The sequence below is a fragment of the Capra hircus genome, unplaced genomic scaffold (assembly GCF_001704415.2).
Source record: "Capra hircus breed San Clemente unplaced genomic scaffold, ASM170441v1, whole genome shotgun sequence".
Lineage (NCBI taxonomy): Eukaryota > Metazoa > Chordata > Mammalia > Artiodactyla > Bovidae > Capra > Capra hircus.
Window position 1 is genome coordinate 324,153 of NW_017190137.1, and position 23,492 is coordinate 347,644.

General features: G+C 39.2%; 1 pseudogene; it reads right to left on the reverse strand.

The window, feature by feature from the left end:
- Positions 1 to 2,981: 2,981 nt before the first annotated feature.
- On the reverse strand, positions 2,982 to 19,401 carry LOC108634814 (annotated as a pseudogene).
- Between the last annotated feature and the right edge of the window lie 4,091 nt (positions 19,402 to 23,492).

The following is a 23,492-nucleotide window of genomic DNA, read 5'->3' on the forward strand; positions in this document are numbered from 1 at the left end:
GGACTCATTGAAGGTCACCTATGAACTGCACAGAGTTCTCTGTATTTTGTTTCTAGGCTTAATGTTGGAAGTTATTTTGTAGCTGAATGATTTAACTCTGGTGACATCTTATATCAGAAAGTTTTAAAATACATAACATTGTTCTGCATCCCATGGGATCTTAGAATGTTTTGCAGGTAAGACTATACTGTGATTTCCTAAAATGAAAATAATGAGGGTAACAGTATGGAAGCCATATTGACCTCTTTAGGCCCTGCAGTTACACATTTGCTTGTTATGTTTAAGCATCCTATTTCATCCTCTGAACTTCTCCCATCAATTTTTCTACTTTTTGGCCCAATCTTCTGTATTTACCTCACTTAAATTTGTATTTTCACTTTTACAATTTTATGCACCAATTATACATAAATGCAAAAAGAAAAGGAAGTTGAATTCATGTACAATGGTTCCATAATATATTGAGCTATTTTCTCTATAATCTTTTGACAATTAAAGGTACTGATATGTTAAAGCCATCTGGGAATTAAAAGGATCATGCAACCAGGCCTCCTTTGGAGGGACAAGTAAAGCACAAGTTAATGATATGCTTTCAGGAAGGAACAAACACAGTATCTTTTCAACATGATATATTGAATGTTCTTATCTATGCCCTTTCCATGTTATCACAGAGGACTAAGTGGATTAATCCTGTTGTTTTTGAGAAAGGCCTGCCACTCAAAGCAGAACATGAAAAATAAATAAATTAATAAAAGGGACTGAGAAGAACTAATCAGTACATGGCAATGAAATGGAAGATGGAATCGCCTTTAAGGTGATATTGCTCAAAGCATGAAAATTTGACTACATAGTGAGACATCTGAAATCTAAAACAAGGTCATTGGACTTTAGGCTTGAAATGATAACTAAGGACACAAATTTCAATAACCCTTACAGTCGCTCCAAAATTCTCACCTCTCTGAAGCATGAGATTCTCACTTATATTTAGTGAAACTTTTCAGTGAAAGAAAGAGTTTGTTTTACGGACCCCTCCCTTATGTACACAGATATTTGAAAGATTTCACTGTCCATTAGCTAGAAGAATGAGAACGGTGAACTTAATTTGGTGTTGTCCTACATAGGTTACCGTACTAAAACAGGAACATGACTTGATGCTGTCAATGCCATCTGAAGGGATGATCACAAATTTGAGATTGCTAGGATTTATAGGTAGTGTTCATGACAGTTTGGGTAGTCCAACAAGTAGGCACTCTGCTCAGAGTATTTCAATGTGAAATATATTTAGAGTCATCCATTGATTTTGATCCCTGCTTACTCCATGACTTTTCTAAATTATTAAAATAAATGATTCTTTTTTGTTGGGGGGGCGGGGGAGAATACATGTCTCTATAACTACTACTGAATTTTAGGGAACCGGGGCCTGAAACAACATGCTTAGAATGGATTCTTGTAGGTTGCAAACTTTATGAGAGCAGCAATCATTTTATAATTGAACTGCCCACATTTAACATTCATGTAAATATAATAACTAGTTATCAAATTGGAAATATTTCTCAGTAAATAGGAAAGGTGAACTACGATAATAGTGCAGGTTATAAGAGTAATGTGTAGAGCATTTGATTGGTTATTGAATTTCTTCATTAATAATTCAGTAAGTATTTAAAATGTGTCATTTGTAAGCTATAAGTTTCAGCTGATGTGAAAGTTACATAAAGAAAAGAGGGTAGACCCAAAAGACACTGAAGACCTGATATTCGTGCTCACCTTGGTAGAAGAGCAAACAGAAGTACCTTCCAATTGCAAAAAGAGTTGAGGCAAAGTTGTGAGAAGGGGCTTTGCAAGACTGAAAATAATTTGTATGATTGTAGCTCAAGAACCACAGTATAAGGGAAAGATAATGGAATTACTAGGGAAAACAGATATCACGTGTTCAAAGAACTTGTTAACAGTGCTGATGTGCTGCAGTTACCAGCAGGAATTTATTCTGTCTCTGTGGGGACAGATAGGCAACATGTAAACATTCATTAGGAAATACAGGGTGGAATCTTGGTATCAAGAAATAAAGCAGTGCCTTAAGGAACAGCAGAGCAAAAATGACCCTATAGAATACGACTTGTAAAGTACGTATCTTGTGCTGACCATGAATCAGTCACGGATTATGTCATGTTATCTATGGTATCACAGTGATGTTATAACAGTGGTCATGATTTTGGATGTACTACAATATCTATATTTTCAGGTAAAAATGAATTTCTATAATGAAGATAATCTGCTGTCTACGCTTTTAAGACTCTGCTGCTGCTGCTAAGACTCTTCAGTCGTGTCCGACTCTGCGACCCCATAGATGGGAGCCCAGCAGGCTCCCCCATCCCTGGGATTCTCCAGGCAAGAACACTGGAGTGGGTTGCCATTTTCTTCTCCAATTCAGGAAAGGGAAAAGGGAAAGTGAAGTCACTCAGTCATATCAGACTCTTTGTGACCCTACGGACCACAGCCTACCTAGCTTCTCCATCCATGGGATTTCCCAGGCAAGAATACTGGAGTGGGGTGCCATTGCCTTCTACCAGTAGCTAATAGAATATAATGCAATTGTGAATGCACTAAGGTGTATAGTATGTATTTCCATTTTATTATTTTCTTTGCATCTCTTCCTTCACCCATACCATCCTAATTTAGAGACCCTTTAATTTCAGCAGGGATGATTTCAGAAATCACTTTACATCCATTATCTCTTTTTCCTTTATTCTCAGTTACTTGCTTATACACATTAGATCAGGTGCCATTTATCTAGGATGCATAACAAATGTTTTCTTGAACTGAAGATTTTATAAATTGGTGCAGTAAAATAGCCAGCCATTGAAATAAAGCCTCATTTTAATCTTCATTGTTTGAAAATAGAAAATGAAACTATGAAGATGAACATGTAACTTAACTGTTGAAATGCAAGAATTGTAGGTATCTGTCGACATCTCTCAATGTAAATTTCAATCTTCATTAGGCTCTATAATCTGACACTTATTCGATAGATCAGTTTTAATTAGCATGGTTTTCATATAATACTGATTGTTAATGAGTTGACTTGAAAGAGAGGAGGCTATCGTTGGCACTGAGGACCCTGAGTTGCTTCTCTCTTTCAGGTTAGGAAAAGGATTGCCATGGGCTAATATATTGCTACACCTATCTGGAAATTTAGATGGTTCCACCATCAGTCCAGAATAATTGCTCTGTAATGGAGATACGATGTGGTTCTGAGAAGTAGATGTAGTTTTAGTAGCAAATTCCTCACTGAGGCCTTTACTTGAGTGTAGCTGCTATGTGAGTGCCAGTTAAAAAAGCTCAACTTTTTTTAAAAGAGCAGGTTGATCTACCACAATCCGGTCTGTTTCTCTAATTGATATTGATGATGAGGAAGGTAAGTCACATGGAGATAGGGCACTTGTATTTGTGACTATCTGGCTGGTATGAGGCTGTTGTATGAAAGGCACACTTAAACTTGTGAAGGCTTAAAATGTGATATCTCCATTAGTTTCTGAAAGAAAATCAGTTATGATCATCTTTGTTGACACTTGCTTTAACATACTTCTTGTTATCTCGAACTAATGTAAATATTGGACACACATGATTAAGCCTAGCTCTTCTTCGTATTCTTACTAAAAGTTGGGGATGACCTCCTTTGAAGTTTGGATTATAGTAGGTCTGTAACTAAAATCAAAGGATACAATTATTTAGTTTCTTTAAACACCAAGGCAAAACTGACAAACAAATCTATGCTGTAAAATTTATTCCTTTAGTGATACCAATTAAATAGCATCAAATAAAACACCTCCATTAGTAGTTTTAACAGGTAACATGTTAGAAAGAATATTCTCCTCAACTAAAAATATGTTGTATATATACAGTAAATACCACTTTATGTAGCGTCAGGAGTTGTATCCGGTTTCAAGGTGCTAAGAAAGTTTTTTAAGCATCCAGTATTTTAACCTCCAGCTGTTCTCAACTTCAAAGAATAAAACTTTTTCAATAATTTGCTATCTGAATTTTAAATTCTGTTTTAGCTACATATGTGAACAATGCTTCCTAGGTCACAGGATTTAATCTTACATATTGCCAATCATACTCTTGGTTTCAAGTATTCTGAAAGACTCCTTTCTTTCCAAGACTGCTTTCTTAAAGAGTTCTTCATTGATCACTATAGATGTGCCACTCTCGTCCCACCAAATATATTAAAACTGATCACTTTCAACTAATTTCTAAAGTTTTTGGGGAAACGTGAGTGAAAGAAAATCATTCAGCTTATGTTTCAGAGACATAATATGTGTAGCATGACCTTTTATCACAACTTCCTCAGACAAAGCCTGAAAAGAATATTTTTCAATCATAGATCTCAAAACAGTGTCCCCAGTAATCGTATAATCATACAAAGAATATATAATGGAGGTTTTTGAACCAGTTGATTCTTTTTTAGAAGGCCCATCTTTAATTTCTGTAAAACGATGTGCCATCTCAGAGAAATCTTTCTTCAGATACTTTTCTCATTTGTGATTTTACACACTGCAATATTAAATGTCACCTGGCTGTCCTACAGACAGAAACTCTCTAGACAATCACAGTGATTCTCAAAGTCAAAAAGCTGTTACATCACAGAATCACTAATCTCCTCGCAATTGAATGGTACCTGTGACATCACAAAGACACTGATCTCCTATCAATTGAAGGGTAATGTTGAACCAGTGTTTAGTTCAGCATCCACTTAAAATACAGACTGCTTACAGAAATAGTAACCAACACAGTGAAGCTTACAAAACCTCATTCCTAATGAATTTTTACACAGAAAAATCACATCAATAAATCTACTTCAGTTTCTGAAATACAAGAAACCAAAATACAATATCACACTTCACAATATCACACTTCTATACACACATTCTTAATATTCAGTAATTTTTCCCAACCAAACGAGTCTACTCGCTTCTGTGCAATAAAATCAATCAACTGACTTTAGGTTTCAGTGAAAGCAATTGTTTATTGTAGGGCCAAGCAATGTGTTCTAGCAGTTGGTGCTTCAAAAACCTAATCCCAAATTCTTTCAGGGAATATATTTTAATGATAGAATAAGGGTGGGCCATGGGGTGTGTGATCGGTTTTGGAATATTCTGCTAATGGACTGTTACTGAGGATACTGGGAGTCAACACCATCAACCATCTAGTTCCAAATACTCTGTGGTATATGTACTTAAATTTCAGCCTGGTTGGGTCTTTAGCATCTCTAAAACTGAACACAGGATATTTCTCGGAATGTTATCTATGGCCCTTGAGGAGGAACTAAGGAACCTTGACTTTGCTTAATGGCTAAATCATTATTATGCTCTATCGCTTGATTAATTTGTTTGTTTCTGGCTTTTCTAGCTCATCTGATTAAAATTACTCTTGGGACAAGAGGAGGTCTACAATGACCTACCTCTCTCTCTCAGTTTTTGTACTTATCAAGCTTAAGAAGGTACTGATTAGAACAAAAAATGAAAGAAAGTTTTGGATTTAGAGCTTGATCATAAATGTGAACGAAAATCTCAGTTGCAGGTTCGATTTCTTTTTCAGATTTCCAAGATCTTGGAGTGTTTGAGTCAGCAACAACTATGGCTATTTCTTGTTGAGATGGAGAATGGAGTTAGAAATGATTCTGAGATCTAAGCTTGATATCAACATTTTATGTTATGCAAACATATCCATCTATTTTATATAGATATTTGTGAATATACATATTCATATATAATTCATAAACACCTATGTGTGTGTGTATATATACATGTCTATTTTTGTCATTAAACCTGGACAAATATTGGAAAATTTGTAGATATTTATTAAAAGGAGAGAGGGGAATGATATAAAAGAGTCCTCATATTTTACATGCAGCCAATGAAACATATTTTGAAGTATTTCCACTTATATATATATTCAATAACCGAGTAGACTTTTGAATCATTCTACATTTGTGTTTTAATTTTTCCCATTGCTATTATATCTAACAGGAAGGAAAAGCTATTGAGCATTTTTTATACACACATGCATACACGCCCATGTGTATATAGGTATATATGTCAAAATATAATTTTAGGCAACTTTATTTAGGTGGCCAAACTCTTTGCTTGCTCCCAAGATTCTAAAAGAACTGTTTGGGAAGCCCAACATTACTTAGTAACTTTTTCACTGAATAATTCAGATACTGTTACTGCAAGGCTCTCCTTTTTATCTAGCTCATTTTCCACTATAATTTCAGTAATAAGAGATGGGGTTAATACATATGAGGACACATTTAACCCATGAAACCGTAACCCTCCTTTACTTAGATATATTGTTTGAAGAAAGGTGTTGCTCTTCTCATGTAGGACACAATTTTAAACATTCAAGTCTTTAGTAACTTAAGAACACGTCGGAACCACATACACAATGGTCACCTAGCTGAATTTAGGATAACATCTACCCATTTAATGGTAAAACAGATGCCCTAGGTCATATTCAGGCTCTTCTGGCTAGCTGAACATTGAAATTATATGATGTGTACGTCAAAATCACTTTTCCATAATTCAGTATGTAAAATATTCTTTCATCACTTTCAACTTCTGGTACTAAATATTTCAACAGAAATTATTAATGATCAAAACTTCTCTCACTTCATGCCACAGGGGTTCAGCTCCTTGTTTCCCTCCACATAATATCACTTGTTTCTTGTCCTCCATTGTCTTTCTTGTAGTTGCCACATTAGAGAAAATATAACTAGATAACATGAATAGGTTCAATATATTATGTTAATGGAGAAATATATTATAAGCTGTATATTTTGTCACATTTTACCCAGTTGTCACATAAGCATGGCACAAATGTGCCAGCAAGAAACTAAAACTAGAAGTGTTAAATATAATGAGTAACTATCACCTTAGAAAACTCTTAGAAAATGATGCATTTTCCAAAACATTGAGGGAAAACAAAGGTACAAAAACAAAAATATAATAATTCTCACTGTTAATAGGAAAACATAGGGTAACAGTACATTTGAATTCTCAGTATTACACAAAGTAACGGCATCTTGTTCCACACTTTCATGGGAAATAGAAGTGGAAAAGCCAGAAACACAGACAAATTTCCTCTTTTGTGGCTCTAAATTCACTGCAGGTAATGATGGCAGTTATAAAATTAGAAGACAATTGCTTCCTGGAAGAAAAGCTCTCACAAATTTAGACAGCATGTTATCAAGTGAAGATATGATTTGATCAATGGAGGTACTAGAGTCAAATCAATGGTCTTTCCAGTAGACATGTACAGATGTGAGAACCCCAAACTGCTCTGCTGGGGATGACTTTTTGAGTATCCATTGGATTGCAAGGAGATGCCAGTCAAACATAAAGGAAATTAACTTTGAAGAGGCATTAGAATCACTGTTGCTAAAGCTGAGTCCCCAAAGTTTTGACCCCCTGAGCAAAGAACTGACTCACTAGAAAAGACCCTGATTCTTTGGAAACAATGAAATCAGAAGGAGACATGGGTGATAGAGAAGGAGAAGGCTGTATAACTTCACAGTTTCAATGGACATGATCTTAGAGAGACCTTGGGTAGTGGTGAGGGACAGACAGGCCTTGTGTGCTGCAGTCCAAGAGGTCACAAAGAGTCAAACATGGTTTTGTGACTGAACAGCAACAAGATTTCAGTTAATAAAATAGATCTCCAGGGTTATGGTGGTGTCTCATTTTGTTAGAGGAATAGGAGGCACAGTCCACTTTCTCCAACACAAATCCATCAAAGGATAGACTGGATATGGAACACGTTCCAGAAATCAATTTGTGAATGATATTTATGGGTCATAGAATCTGAGAAAGGAAAACCAGCCTCTTAAAAAGGAGGTAGGACAAAAGCTTTTAGGGATCGAGACTCACCTTAGAAAAGGAGTCGTAAAGAAGGAGAAATTTACACAAAATAGGAAACTCTTTCTCATAGGTGTCAGTGGGGGAAGAAACAGAACCAGGGGAAAAAGAGCAAAAACACAGATTATGCAAATAAATGCAATTTCTAGCCAAGAAGTGGCTCAGATGCTCCCATCGACTGTCATACATGGGTACTGGGAGGGAAATCTGTGATGTATTCAAACACGCTATGGTTAGAACCAGGCTTTAGTGCTCTGAGGACAATCTGACAGAGCTAAGGTGACATAGAAGCATAAACCATGGTAACAGTAGGGAAAGAAATTTTACAAAGGACCTATCCTGTGAGAAGGCTGTAAGGTCACATAGTGAACCATGGCACAATCACAAAACAGAAGACTGTACGCTAGAAAATACCAAAGGAAACCAAGCCAGCTTCCATTTAAAACTCTTTCCTCCACGGAGAGAGAGAAGAATGTATACGACTGCCAGAGGCAGAAAGAAATAGGTTACTGGTGTCTTGGCCCCAGAGACACCTACTACCAAGCTCTAAGCTGGTTGACAGTTGCTAATGATGAATTCCTGGGTTCAAAGACAGTTCACATAGGCCAGGATCGTGACACCCTGAGGATATGTATGGCACACCTGAGATATGCGCTCTGACAGAAGCAGCAAACTGAATGGCTGAGACCAGAGAGCTGCATAAGAGACACGGCCCAACTGGGACTGTGTCTTACCCTTCAACCTGTCACTCGAGATTTTAGACTTGTGAAAAGCAAAAAAAAAAAACAAAACAAAACAAAAAAAAATAGCCAATCGTGGTCAGTGCCCTTGCCAAACACCTAATTGCATGACTGGCTGGGAAGTGCATGAAACACAGGGCCCACGTGAGACAGTTCCCTCATATATCAATCAGGAGTCTGAGTCAGGTGGACCCAGAAAGTACATGTCACATTTTTCAGTGGCAAGCCCCGTGTGATAAATCCACCTCAAGAACCCCAACATATCCCAGTGTTATTTGTTTTCAGTGTCCCACCTCACCATGGAAACACTGAACAAGTGAGGTTGAATAGGAGGCTACCACACCCTTGTTTCATGTTGAAAACCAGATATGGAGAGGTTTCAAATAAAAGAAGGAAATATAAACAAAGAAGCATAAACCAACACAGAAGGGAGAGGTTCAACAGAATAAGTCTGAAATTAATGTTGAGACTGTTCAATTGAGGGACAACATTAGCCTTTGACAACAAAGGACTTCAACAAGGGATTTGTTGACACTTCAACAAGGGACTATCTGACACTGTACTGACACCAAAAAGCACACAATATCTTGGAAATTCTAAGATCTATTTCAGTACAATTTCCTCAACTTTTATCAATGTTACTGCTTTATTATACCGTAAACTTTTATTTCTATCAACTATTATTCAGTTCAGTTCAGTTCAGTTGCTCAGTCGTGTCCTACTCTTTGCAACCCCAATAATCACAGTGTGCAAAAATTAAATCTACTTTTTAAACACTATATGAGAATGAATTTGGCCTGTGTGTGTGTGTGTGTGTGTGTGTGTGTGTGTGTGTGTGTCTGTTTTAACTCTTTAAATGAGTCTAAATTTTATTCTTGGTTCTTAACTTTTGCTTTCCAAAAATTGTTGTTAATATTGTAACTTTAGGAGCAAATCTTTAGGATCTGATTTTACTTAATGGTTTTATTTACCTAATTGATTGTTCTCTCCCCTTTTAACACTTCCCTATCTCTTCCTAGACACCTCTTCCTCCCTCCTCCCTTTTCTTTCTTATCTGGAACTCTGTGAATCCATTTGATTCTTTCTGGATGAGGAGAGTTGGTTCACCATTAACCTGGGGTTTTATCTTCTGTATAGCACAGAGGTGGCTTTTTAGTGATACTGTAACTTGGGGGTATAAACCTAGAGGTCAGGGCATAGAACCAGAATTTTACATTAACATTTGACTCCTTACTTAAAGGAACATAAAAGGACAAGCTCAAGAGTTTCCATGTCTACATGGAAAGCAATCTCCACACTCTTGCCAGCAAGGTCAGCACAAGAGAATCCACAGCTATTCTCCAGTAAAACAGAAACACAATAGTGAATATTATAAAAGGGGGTGCATGAAGCCATACCAAACCTAGAAACACCCCAAAGCATAATCCATGGACAATTCATTGCAATTCAGAGAGAAGAGATACAAATCTGTCTGTCACTGCACAGACCCCAATTCCACCAAGCATTAAACCTTGACAGGTCACTGGTCCCAGCCCACCCACAAAGGGTGGTTTTCACAACACAGTGGAGCCATAATCCTCCAGCTTTTTGAAAGGAGACCCAAACCGCAGAAACAGACAAAATGAAATGGAAGAGAATTATGCAGCTGATGAAAGTAAATGATAAAAACCCACCAAAGAAACAAAAGAAGTGGAGAAAGGAAGTTTTCAGAAAAAAGAATTCAGAATAATGAGAATATAGATGACCAAAATCTTGGAAGCTAAGTAGAGCTGCCAGTAAATACACTGGAGGCCTGAAATGAGAAGAAATAAAAAGGTTTACCATTGATCTAGAAGAAATAAGAAGAGTCAAGCAGTAATAATCAATGCAATAACTGGGATTAACAACACCCTGGAAGGAACCAACAGTAAAATGACTGAGACAGAGAAATAACTAAGTCCAAGGAGCAGTGCTAGCATGGGTGCATGTGAGCTAAGAGGAGCTACTTCATGTTCAAAGTCAGGAGGGGTGGTAAGAGAAACACAAGTAAGACTGTAGATATTGCGAGAGGGCATCAGAGGGAATACACACTGAAACCATAATCTCAGAAATCTATCTAATATAATCACACAGACCCCAGCTTTGTCTAACTCATGTGAAACTAAGCCATGCCTTGTGGGGCTACCCTGGACGGGCGGGTTATGGTGAAGTGGTGTGAGAGAATGCAGCCCACTGAAGAAGGGAATCGCAAATCATATTAATACTCTTTCCTTTTGAACCCCATGTACAGTATGAAATGCAAAATGATAGGATATTGAAAGAGGAATTCCCCGGGTTGGTAGGTGCCCAATATGCTACTGGAGATCAGTGGAGGAATAACTTCAGAAAGAAAGAAAGAAAAAAGCCAAGCAAGAAAATACCTAGTTGTGGATGTAGCTGGTGATAGAAGCAAGGTCCAATGCTGTAAAGAGCAGCATTGCAAAGGAACCTGGAATGTCAGGTCCATGAATCAAGGCAAATTGGAAGTGGTAAAACAGGAGATGGCAAGAGTGAACGTCGACATTTTACGAATCAGTGGATTAAAATGGACTGGAATGGGTGAATTTAACTCAGATAACCATTATATCTATTACAGTATAAGAGATAGAGTAGTCAGCATGGTGAAAAAAGGAGTCCAAAATGCAGTACTTGGATGCAATCTCAAAAATGACAGAATGATCTCTGCTCGTTTCCAGGTCAAACCACTCAACATCACGGTAATCCAAGCCTATGCCCTAATCAGTAATGCTGAAGAAGCTGAAGTAGAATGGTTCAATGAAGACCTAAAGATCTTTTAAGAAAAACACCCAAAAAGGTTTTCCTTTTCATTATAGGGGAATGTAATGCAAAAGTAGGAAGTCAAGAAACACTTTGAGTAACAGGCAAATTTGGTCTTAGAGTAGAGAATGAAGCAGGGCAAAGGCTTGTAGAAGTTTGCCAAAAGAATACACTGGTCATAGCAAACACCCTCTCCCACAACACAAGGGAAGACCCTACACATGGACATCACCAGATGGTCAACACCAAAAACAGACTGATTCTGTTCTTTCGAGCCAACGATGAAGAAGATCAATACAGTCAGAAAAAAAAAAAAAAAGCAGCTGACAATGGCTTAGATTATGAACTTCTTATTGCAAAATTTAGAATTAAATTGAAGAAAGTAGAGAAAACCACTAGAACATTCACATATGGCCTTAATCCAATCCCTTAAGATTAAACAGTGGAAGTGAGAAATAGACTTAAGGGCCTAGATCTGATAGATAGAGTGCCTGATGAACTATGGACGGAGGTTCATGACATTGTAGAGGACACAGGGACTAAGACCATCCCTATGGGGGCGGGGGGGATTAAAAAAAAAAAAGAAAAGCGAAATGACTGTCTGAGGAGGCCTTACAAATAGCTGTGAAAAGAAGAGAAATGGAAAGCAAAGGAGAAACTGAAAAAATATGTGTTTTATATGGAGAGTTCCAAAGAATAGCAAGCAGATTTAAGAAATCATTCATCAGTGATCAATGCAAAGAAACAGAGGATAACAATAGAATGGGAAAGACTAGAGACCTCTTCAAGAACATTAGGGAAAACAAGGGAACATTTCATGCAATGATAGGTTCGATAAAGGACATAAATATTATGGGCCAAACAGAAACAGGAGATATTAAGAAGAAGTGGAGAAAATACACTGGAGAACTGTACAAAAAAGAGCTTCATAACCCAGATAATCACGGTGGTGTGATCACTCACCTACAGCCAGACATCCTGCAATGTGAAGTCCAGTGGGCCTTAGAAGGTATCACTACGAACAAAGCTAGTGGAGGTGAAGAAATTCCAATTGAGCTACTTAAAAGCCTGAAAGGTGATTCTTTGAAAGTACTACATTCAATATGTCAGCAAATTTGGCCACAGGCCAACTCAGCAGTGGCCTCAGGACGGGAAAAGTTTGCTTTTCATTCTAATCACAAAGAAAGGCAATGCCAAAGAATGCTCAAACTACTGCATAATTGGACTCATCTCACACTAGTAAAGTAATGCTCAAAATTCTCCAAGCCAGGCTTCAACAATATGTGAACTGTGGACTTCCAGATGTTCAACCTGATTTTAGAAAAGGCAAAGGAACCAGAGATCAAATTGACAACATCGCTGGATCATTGAAAAACCAACAGAGTTCTAGAAAATAAATTTATTTCTGCTTTATTTACTATGCAAAATCTTTGACTGTGTAGGTCACACAAAACTGTGGAAGATTCTGAAAGTGGTGGGAATACCAGACCACCTGACTTGCATCTTGAGAAACCTATATGCAGCTCAGGAAGAAACAGTTAGAACTGGACATGAAACAACAGACTTGTGCCAACTAGGAAAAGTAGGACGTCAAGGCTGTATATTGTTACCCTGCTTATTAAACTTTTATGCAGAATACATCATGAGAAACACTGGGCTTGAAGAAGCACAAGCTGGAATCAAGATTGCTGGGATAAATGTCAAAAACGTCAGATATACAGATGACACCACCATTATAACAGAAAGTGAAAGGAATTGTAAACTATTAATGAAAATGTTGGCTTAAAGCTCAACATTCTGAAAAAGAAGATTATGCCATCTGGTCCCATCATTTCATGGCTAATAGATGGGGGAAAAGTGGAAATAGTGTCAGGCTTAATTTCAGGGTTTCCAAAATCACTGCAGATGGTGATTTCAGCCATGGAATTAAAAGACTTTTAACCTTTGGAAAGAAAATTATGACCAACCTAGATACCATATTAAAAAGCAAAAACATTACTATGCCAACAAATGTCCATCTATCCAAGGCTATGTTTTTTCCATTGGTCATGTATGGATGTGAGAATTGGACTGTGAAGAAAGCTGAGCACCGAAGAATAAATGCTTTTGAAATGTGGTTTTAGGGAATACTCTTCAGAGTCCCTTGGACTGCAAGGAGGTCCAATCAGTCCATCCTAAAGGAGATCTGTTCTGAGTGTTCATTTGAAGGACTGATTTTAAACCTGAAACTCCAATACTTTTTCCACCTCATGCGAAGAGTGTACCTTTTGGAAAAGACTTTGATCCTGCCAGAGATTGGGGACAGGAGGATAAGCGCATGACAGAGGATGAGATGGCTGGATGGCATAATCACCTCGACAAACATGAGTCTGAATGATCTCTGGGAGTTGGTGATGGACAGATAGGCTTGGTGTGCTGCGATTCAGAGGGTCGCAAAAAGTCAGACACAAATGAGTGATTCAACTGAACTGAAGTGAACTGAGAAAGGAGGAAATAAATGAAACAGTGTGGTGCACACAAAAAAAAAAGGGAAAGAAAGAAAGAAAGAAAAGAAAGGGAAATAGGAAAAGGTTTAATTGGAGTTATAATAAATGTCCCATGATGAGAGACATAGCTGTCTAGATGAAGAACATTAAAACAAAAAGGAATGGGGGTATATGAAAATTTCTAGAGGAAGTAAAAGTTGAAACCACTCTTAAGTGAGTCAAGACTCAATAATTGGGATCAGATGTGGAACAACTGACTGCTTCAAAACTGGGAAAGGAGAGTGACAAAGCTCTATATTGTCACTTGTTTATCTGAATCATATGCAGAGTATACTATCAAAATACCCTGTGAGTGCATCACAAGCTGATTCAAGGTTGTTGGGAGAAACATCAAAAAGCTCAGATATATAGACGGTAACATGGAAACAAATAGAAAGTGAAGAGGAAATAAAGAGCCATTTCATGAGAGTGAATGAGAGGAGTGAAAACCGTGCTGAAAACTCAACATTCATAAAAACAGAGGACATCCGGTCCCATCACTACTTCACAAATAGAAGGGGTAAACGTGTGGAAACAGGGACAAGCTTAATTTTCTTTGGCTCCAAAGTACTGAGAATGGTGAATGCAGTTATCAAAGTAAATGTCACCTGCTTTAGGTGTAAAAACTATAAAAAAAAAAACAAAAAAAAAAAAAAAAAACTAGACAGTACATTATAAAGAAGACATACCACCTTACTAAATTCTCAGTAAATAAGAAAGGTCAATTATGGTAAGAGTAGAGGCTATGGGATGTTGCTGACTAATGTATGTAGCTTTTGATTGCTAATTTAATTAGCATCTCTTTATTGCTAATTCAGTAAGTACTTCAAATATATCATTTGCCAGGCACTATGTCTTAGCTGATGTGCAAGATACATAAGCAAACTTGGGTAGGCATGAAATGCATAGAATAATTGGATATCTGTGGTTAACTTCGTAGGAAGGAAGACAGGTTCTTTCAAATCCCAAGCAAGGGTTTAGGAAAATTTGTGAAGTGTGGCTTATTATGACTGAAAATATTTTGCCTGATTGTAGCTCTAGAAGTTCAGTGAAACAGAGTGATAATGTGATGCTACAAAGGAAAACATATGCCATGTCTTTCAAGAAGTGATTACCATGCTGAGATTCTGCATTCACCACAAGTATTTAACTCTGTCTTTGCAGAAATAGGAAAGCAACATCAAAATATCCGTTAGGAAATATAAGCTGATGTCTTGGTAGGAGGAAATAAAGGCATGACATAAGGATACCAGAGCAAGAATAACCGTGTATAATACCATTTGTAAAATGCCTATCTTTTGCTGACAGTGGTACAATCTTTGAATATGTGACAATTTATTCCCAACTATTTTGTTTTTGATTCTTATTAAATTTGGGGATAAACTCATTCAAAATAGGATTTTGATAGAAGTACAACTAGAACCAAAGGAAAACAAACAAACAAACAAAAATATTTAGTAACTTCTTAAACCAAGATAAACCAGAAAAAAAGATTATTTTAATCATAAAAATTTAATAGCATCAATAATCCCCATCCACTAGTAGTTTTTAAAATTTACATAGTAGTAGAAAATGTACTCCTCAAGTAAAATTTTTTATAAATCTACAGTAAATGTCATTTAAATGGCTTCAAAATTTCTGTCTTTTTCCAGGATTTTTCTGTTTGTTTGTTTTTGAAAATGCAATTTAAGGCATCTTTATTAAGCTGGCTAAACAAATGACATTCCCAAGAGAGGACATCACCAGACGGTCAACACTGAAATCAGATTGATTATATTATTTACAACCAAATGTGAAGAAGCTCTATATAGTCTGCAAAAACAATACCCGGAGCTGACTGTTGCTCAGATCATGAACTCCTTATTGAAAAATTCAGAATGAAATTGAAGAAAGTGAAGAAAACCATGATACCATTCAGGATTGACGTAAATCAAATTACTTACGACTATACAGTGGAAGTGAAAAATCAATTTAAGGGACTCAATCTGACAGAGAGTGTGCCTGATTAAATATGGATGGAGTTTTATGAAATTGTACAGAGACAGAAATCAAGACCATCCCCAAGAAAAGGAAATGCAAAAAAGCAAAATGACTGTCTGAGGGGGACTTACAAATAGCTGTGAAAAGCAGGGAAATAGAAAGAAAGTATAAAAGCAAAGATGTACCCCCTTTGAATGTAGAGTTTCAAAGAATAGCAAGGAGAGATAAGGAAGACTTCCTCAGTGATCAATGCAAAGAAATAGGGAAATAATAGAATGGGAAAGAGTAGAGACCGCTTCAGGAAAATGAGAGATACCAAGGGGCACATTTCAGGCAAAGATGGTCTCAACAAAGGACAAAAATTATAGGGACCAAACAGAAGCAGAAGATATTAAGACGAGATGGCAAGAATATACAGAAGAACTGTAGAAAAAAAGATCTTCACGACCAAGATAATCACGATTTTGTGATCACCCACATAGATCCAGACATCTTGGAATGTGAAGTCAAGTCGGCCTTAGAAAGCTTCACTATGAACAAAGAAAGAGGAGGTGATGAAATCCCAGTTGAGCTATTTCAAATGCTAAAAGATGATGCTGTCTAAGTGCTGCACTCAATATGCCAGCCAATTTGGAAAACTCAGCAGGTGGCCTCTGGATTGGAAAAGGTCAGTTTTCATTTCAATCCCAAAGAAAGGCAATGCCAAAGAATGCTCAAAATACAGCAAAATTGCACTCATCTCACACACTAGCAAAGCAATGCTAAAAAGTGTTTTTAAAAACTAAAGATATGACTTGGCCAATAGAAGCCCATAGAGTCATAGGCATGGTCTTTCTGTTAGTAGATAGAACAGGGAAAAGGAGTCCAGAAGGGTGGTGGCTAAAAGACATGAAAAAATAGCCTGGAAAATAGAACAAAGAAAGATCCAAGAACCGGAGTGAGGACCTCAGGTAAAATAAACAACATTCCTGGATGGCCCAATGTACATAGGACAGGCCTAGAGAGAGAAAACATAAAAAGAGGAGCCAAAGCGCTCTCTCTCTCTCTCTCTCTCTCTCTCTCTCTCTCTCTCTCTCTCTCTCTCTCTTTCTTTCTCCTCTCTCTCCTGCGTGCTGGAGTGCTTTTCTCTTCTTGTCTTTGGATCAATGTGTCCTCAAGCCTCAAAGATGGATTTTCCTGCTATCTTCTAAATAAAATAGAGCTGTAGTACTGAGCTGTAACACTGAGGTGTCTAAGAGCTATAACATGGTCCTTTCAAGACCTGAGAGCTATAACACAGTCTATCCAAGACCCGAGAGCTGTGACACACTGAGGATGCTTTAATGTCCATTACTCCAAATCTTTGTTATGATGGGACAAAAACAGAGGAGCATACACTTGCATAACATCTATGGTGCTGTGACTCGGATTTAACCTTGCTGAAACAACCTCGCAAGGAAAAGGCCAAGTACAGCAGGAGCCCAACTCAGTGAAGCTCCTGTGGTAGAAGTGGAAGGAATATGAAGTAAACCCAGTACAAGGGAAAGCCTATTGTGCTGGAAACCAGGACAGAGAAATGCAAACTAGGCAGAAAGCTCACACAGAAAGCTCATTCTGAGATTCCAGAACACCTCTGGTTAAAGTAGGAGGTCCTCACTCCTCTGGATGGAGGGACATGCCTAATGAACTCTTAATTCCTTTACAATCTCACATTTCTTGTTTCCTTGAACCTCTCATGAAGAGGCGGGCTGCAGTGGGCACAACTGAGGGACTCTGGCAAGGCTACTCCTCAGAATGTCCCAAAGGTGCAATCTGCTGAGTCCCAGTAGCTGTTAAACAAGTTGGTGGGGGTTCTTCTGTCCTTACTCTTTTTTGCCAAAGATCAGACCAATGAAAACTGTGAGCACAAGTCAGATATTTAGCAAATTTTATGGCAGGGTATGAAGGGGATCCCTTGGCACTTTTTTCCCACTGCCTTTTTTTTTTTCTTCTTCTTCCTGTCCTTTAGCTCTCTTTCCCAGGACTGGAGCCTGACCAAAATCCAGGATGCCCAGTTTTGGGACCTAACGAAGCTCAGGCTCTGATGTCTCATTGCAAAACTTCAGTGAGAGAAAAAAGAGATAGATAAGAGATAGACTTGTTAAGATTCACAGAGAAGTGCCACACTCTACAGGGTATAGGCCAAGAAATGTGGCCTGGCTATGTTTTGAGAGCGGGGTGAATTCATATGCTAATGAGTGGGAGGATCATCCCAGCCGTTGGGGAACCATCCAATCCTCCATCTTTTGGCTGTGACTTAGAGATGTCCTGCCACCTCTGGGTGTGTCTGTTGGCTTACAGATGGGGGATTAAGGTTTACTTGAATTTGATTTGTCATCTTGGACCCAATTTATTTTAATTGGTTTACATTATGCACCTCTGTTATGTCATTCTTTCAAAGGTTGTGCTCTGCCTCCTTCTCTCCTGTTTCATGCACTTTTACTGAGACCCATCCAGACTCACAAGTTTGCCTCTACAATCTTCCTGAGAGACAACCAGAAATTAGCTGGCCTTGGGAGGGAAATACTATATAATATTCAACCAACTAATTCTACCCAGTACTGGTCACACTGGAGATCTTGGGGATACCCAACTCCAGCCCAGGGGCTCCAGGAGGCCATCATTCCTTGATCTGCCTAGGAATCTTGTCCTCGAATTGTTGTCAGGCCTCAAGCTACTCAGGGATCCTCCAATCTTAGGGATCCGCCAATCTTAGGGTTCCTAGGAGGTAGTCAATCCTAGACCTGACCAGGGACCCAATTTTTGGGAGGCCATCATTCCTCGATCTGCTTGGGCATTTGATCACTAGGAGTCTGTCACAGCTCAGCCTACCTGGGGATCTTCACCCTGACCCTGGGATGCCTGGCTCTCAGGTTACAACAGTTCTGGATAGGATAAGCTTCAGAAAGACTCACTCCTAAAAAGTCCACCCATGAAAATCTAAGGAGGTCTTTTTCTTTTCTCCGTATCATAACTGTCTTTCAGATGGAAAATAACCAATCCACTTCCCAGCAGATTCCCTTGAGATGCATCTCTGATAACTGGAAGCTGTTCGACCATTTAACTTTAAGGAAAGTTGCTTGAAATTCATTTGTGTCACTGCATGGCCACAGTATCCACTAGGGGCCAAGGAACAATGGCTTGAGGATGGGACTTTAAATTACAATACCATCCTGCAATTAGAATTATTTTGCAAAAGACAAGGGAAATGGACAGAGATCCCCTAGGTCCAAATTTTCTCCCGTCTAAGAGATATGAAGGAACTCTGTCTTAAGTATGGGATTGTTGTATGCCCTAAAAGTGAGTCCACTAGGTAAACGGTGTTAGGCACAGGGAACCAAGTAAAGGAACACCCCCCTCCCTGTGAAGGCTCACCTCCGACAGCTGCCTAGTTGCCTGGTTCTTCTTCCTTGTATGCAAATATGCCCCCATATCCGGGAGCACCCCCTCCACAAAAGACTGCTCGAGTATGTCCCTTAGTTAAAATTGGAAGAGAATTCAGACCAACTAGTGTTCATAAGCCCTTCTATCTGTTAGAACTAAGACAGATCAAACAAGATCTAGGAGGCTATACAGATGAACCAGACAAATATATAGATGTATTCCAACATATTACCTTGGCCTTTGACTTGACATGGGAATAATCATGGTCATATTTAGTCAAACTTTATCTGACCCTGAACATACTAGGGTCTTAAAGGACGCCTGGAGGTATGGAACAGGGCTTCATATGTCCAGTGATAGATACCCAATAAGGGAGTCTGCATTCTCCTCCTGCGATCCTAATGGGAATTATAATGACCCTGAGGACAACTGGAAAAAGGATCATTTTCTAATCTGTGTGAAGGCAGGACTGAAAGCAGCCCCAAAGCAGTAATTACATGTGCCTGGGTCTCAGCAATAACTCAGGAGCCCAATGATAACCCCATTGCCTTTCTGGAAAGTCTAAAAGAGGCAATCCAAAAGTTTACCATCCTGGATTTAGACTTTTACGATGGACAGGTGATTTTAACGGACAAATTCCTGCCCTAATGTGCCTCAGATATCAGAATTAAATTACAACAACTACAGCAACAGGACCCTGCTTCCTCTTTAGATGAGATGGTCCAGATAGCTGCCAGTATCTTTTATAACAGAGAACAGGAGAAGGAGGTCAAGGCCCAGGAGAAATAGAAAACGAAAGAGACAAGGCATGTCCAAGTGCTGGCTGCCTTCCAGAGAAGACCTATGGTAAACCCTGAGTTCTTGAAGGACAAGGCATGTGACAAAAGCCTGATCTGTAGATAGTCAGGGCATTGGGCCAAAGAGTATCTAAACAATGACAAGTCTCCTAGAATGGTTTGCCTCATATGCCATCAACTGGGACACTGTGTGGCACTCTGCCCTGAGGACCTAAGAGCTTAATTGGTCAAGCCCCAAGCCACCCCTCACGATGGTCCAAGAGGACTGAAGAGGCCCACTCCAGTCAGCCCACCTGTCACAGATGACCATCATGGGGCTTGAGTCAAGAATGCAACTGGAGGTGGCAGGTAGATCTGAGAAATTATTTTGACACAGGGGCTACCTACTCTGTCTTGATCTCCTTCTTTGGAGCCTTCTCTTCCCAAACCTGTACGATTTTGGGTGCTACAGGATAAAACAACTATTAAAAGATTCACCCAAGCACTTCTTTGTTGCTGAGATGGACAAATATTTTCCCACCAGTTTTTGGTGGTCCCTAAGTGTCCTACTCCCTTATTGGAAAGAGACATACTCACTAAATTGGGCACCACTCTTGTGATGGGAAGTTTTTCAGCCCCTAGAGCCCTACAGCTCCTGGTTACTACTGAATAATTCATGACACCTTCCAACAGAGTGGGACCAAACACTATGGGAAGACAAAATTAATACCCAGGTTTTGGACAAGCCCACCAAGCTGAACCGGTCGTCATCATTTTCCTCTGAGATCCCACTCAGTTTCCTCACCAGAAACCTCAAAAGAGAGGCTCGGGAGGGACTACAGCCTTTAATAAATAAATTCCTTGATGGTGAGCTATTGGTCCCCACCAGTTTGCATGTAAGACCCCGATACTCTCAGTAAAGTAAAAAGATAGAACCTGGAAAATTGTTTAAGATCTCCAGATCATAAATGAAGCTGTAATTCCCCTCCATCCCACAGTACCCAATCCCTATGTAATCTGGGGAGAAATCCCACCAAGTGGTTTACAGCCTTGGACCTCAAAGATACATTTTTAAAATATAATTGGCTAAAAAATCCCAATATCTTTTTGCCTTTAAATAGGAGGTCCCAGGAGAAAACCACCAACAGGTGGCTTGGACGGTGTTACCTCAAGGGTTCAGAGATAGCCCCCACTTATTTAGATAGGCCCTTAGCTGGGATCTTCTAAATCTTGACCTGGGACCTAATGGAAAATATTACAATATGTAGATGACCTACTCATCTGCTCTCCAGATGAGAAAACTGCCAAAAAACAAGCAATTCAGGTTCTAAATTTCTTGGCAGAAAGGAGATATTAAATCTCCCAGGCTAAGTCACAGATTGTCGAGACAAAGGTCACTTACTTGGGATTTCAGATTACACATGGGTCCAGGAAGCTGTCCTTTGATCAGGTACAAGGAATCCTCCAGTTGTCATCCCTCATGACTCGAAAATAACTGTGAATTTCCTGGGGCTAACTGGGTATTGTAGAATATGGATACCCAACCGTAGTCTGATTGCCCAGTCCTTATATGAAAGTTTAAAGGGACAGGACGATTCAATCCCATTAATGTAGGCAACTCCTCAAAAGAGGGCAGAGGCTACACCAAAACCAGCCTTAACTTAGGCACCTGCCTTGAGGTTGCCAAACCCAGAAAAAGCATTTCAATTTTATGTCCATGAAAGAGAGGTTGGGATCCCAACTCAAAGGTTGGGATCTGAGCCCAAGCCTATAGCTTCTTTATACAAGAGTCTCGATCTAACCACCCGAGGCTGGCTCCCCTGCCTTCAAAATCTTGCAGCTATAGCAATCATGATAAAAGATACTTTAAAACTCTCCTTTGGGGGCAAACTATTTTTACCAGCCACCAAGGAAAACAACTCCTAATTGGGAGAGGCCATTTAGAGATGTCTGATCAAAGAATACTCAGATATCAAGCAATGCTGATGGAAAATCCAGCCTTCACTATATCCCCTTGTGAGGTTCTTAACCCAGCCACCCTCCTACCTACTTCTGAGGGCTCTCTCCCATTTCACTCTTGTCTAGAAACCTTGGACCACTGGACAAAACCCCAGTGGTCTGGAGTTGGAAATGTTGGAAGATCCTCTGACCAATCCTGAAGAAATCTGGTACACTGATGGAAACAGCTTTGTCTTGGATGGAAAAAGAAGAGCCAGGTATTCAGTAGTCTCCAGTTTTGTACCATAGAGCCTAAGCCTCTGCCATAAGAGCCAGGTATTCAGTAGTCTCCAGTTTTGTACCATAGAGCCTAAGCCTGTGCCATGAGGCACTTCAGCCCAACTAGGTGAGCTCATAGCCCTGACTTAAGGTTTAGAGCTGGCAAAAGGAAAAAGAATAGCCATTTACACTGACTCCAAGTATGCCTTTCTAGTGCTACATGAACATGCACCTATTTGGAAAGAAAGGGGCCACTTGACCACCCGTACATGAACATGCAGCTATTTAAAAAGAAAGGGGCCACTTAACCACCCGAGGGTCCCCAATCAAATATGGTGATAAAATTCTTAGACTCCTGGAGGCAGTCCATCTGCCCACTGTGGTTTCAGTCTCCCACTGTAAAGGACACCAAAAAGGGAACAGAGAATTGGCACGAGGGAACCAAGCAGCTGATAAGGCAGCTAAGAGAGTAGCATTACAGAACCATGACCTAATAGGGGTTGCCACCTTAGTTCCACAGACTAATTTTCCAGAAACTCCTTCATATACTGAAGGTGAGACTCTTCAGCTAAGAGTGATGACTTTCAAGATCATATGGGGTGGTTCCAAAAGAAGGGACTCCTTTTTCTGCCTGGGAACCTCCAATGGAAGTTGGGTAACTCCTTACATGCCAACACACATTTAGGAGAAAAGGCCCTCCAAAGATTACTAGAAAGGTCATTCAGAGGAATAGGTTTCATTATGTCCAACTTGCCAATTAAACAATCCCCAAGGAACTCGAAGATCCCAGCTGTCCCAGCCCATCAAATGACGTGGGGCCCATCCAGGCAGATGAACTTCACCTAGGTGCCAGTTTCTGAAGGGTATTAGTCATGATAGATACGTTCATAGGATGGATTGAAGGCTTTCCCACCAGGACTAAGAAAGCTGAGGAGGTGATTTGAAAAAGCAAATGAACAAACAAAACTGCTCCATGAAATAATCCCAAGATTCGGTCTGGCCAAATCATTACAAAGTGACAATTGGACATCATTTACTTCTAAAGTCTCTCAAGGGGTCTCGAAAGCATTGGACATTGCTTCTTATTGCCTTTTTGCCTGGAGGCCTCAATCTTCAGGAAAAAATAGAGTCAATCAATTCTTAAAA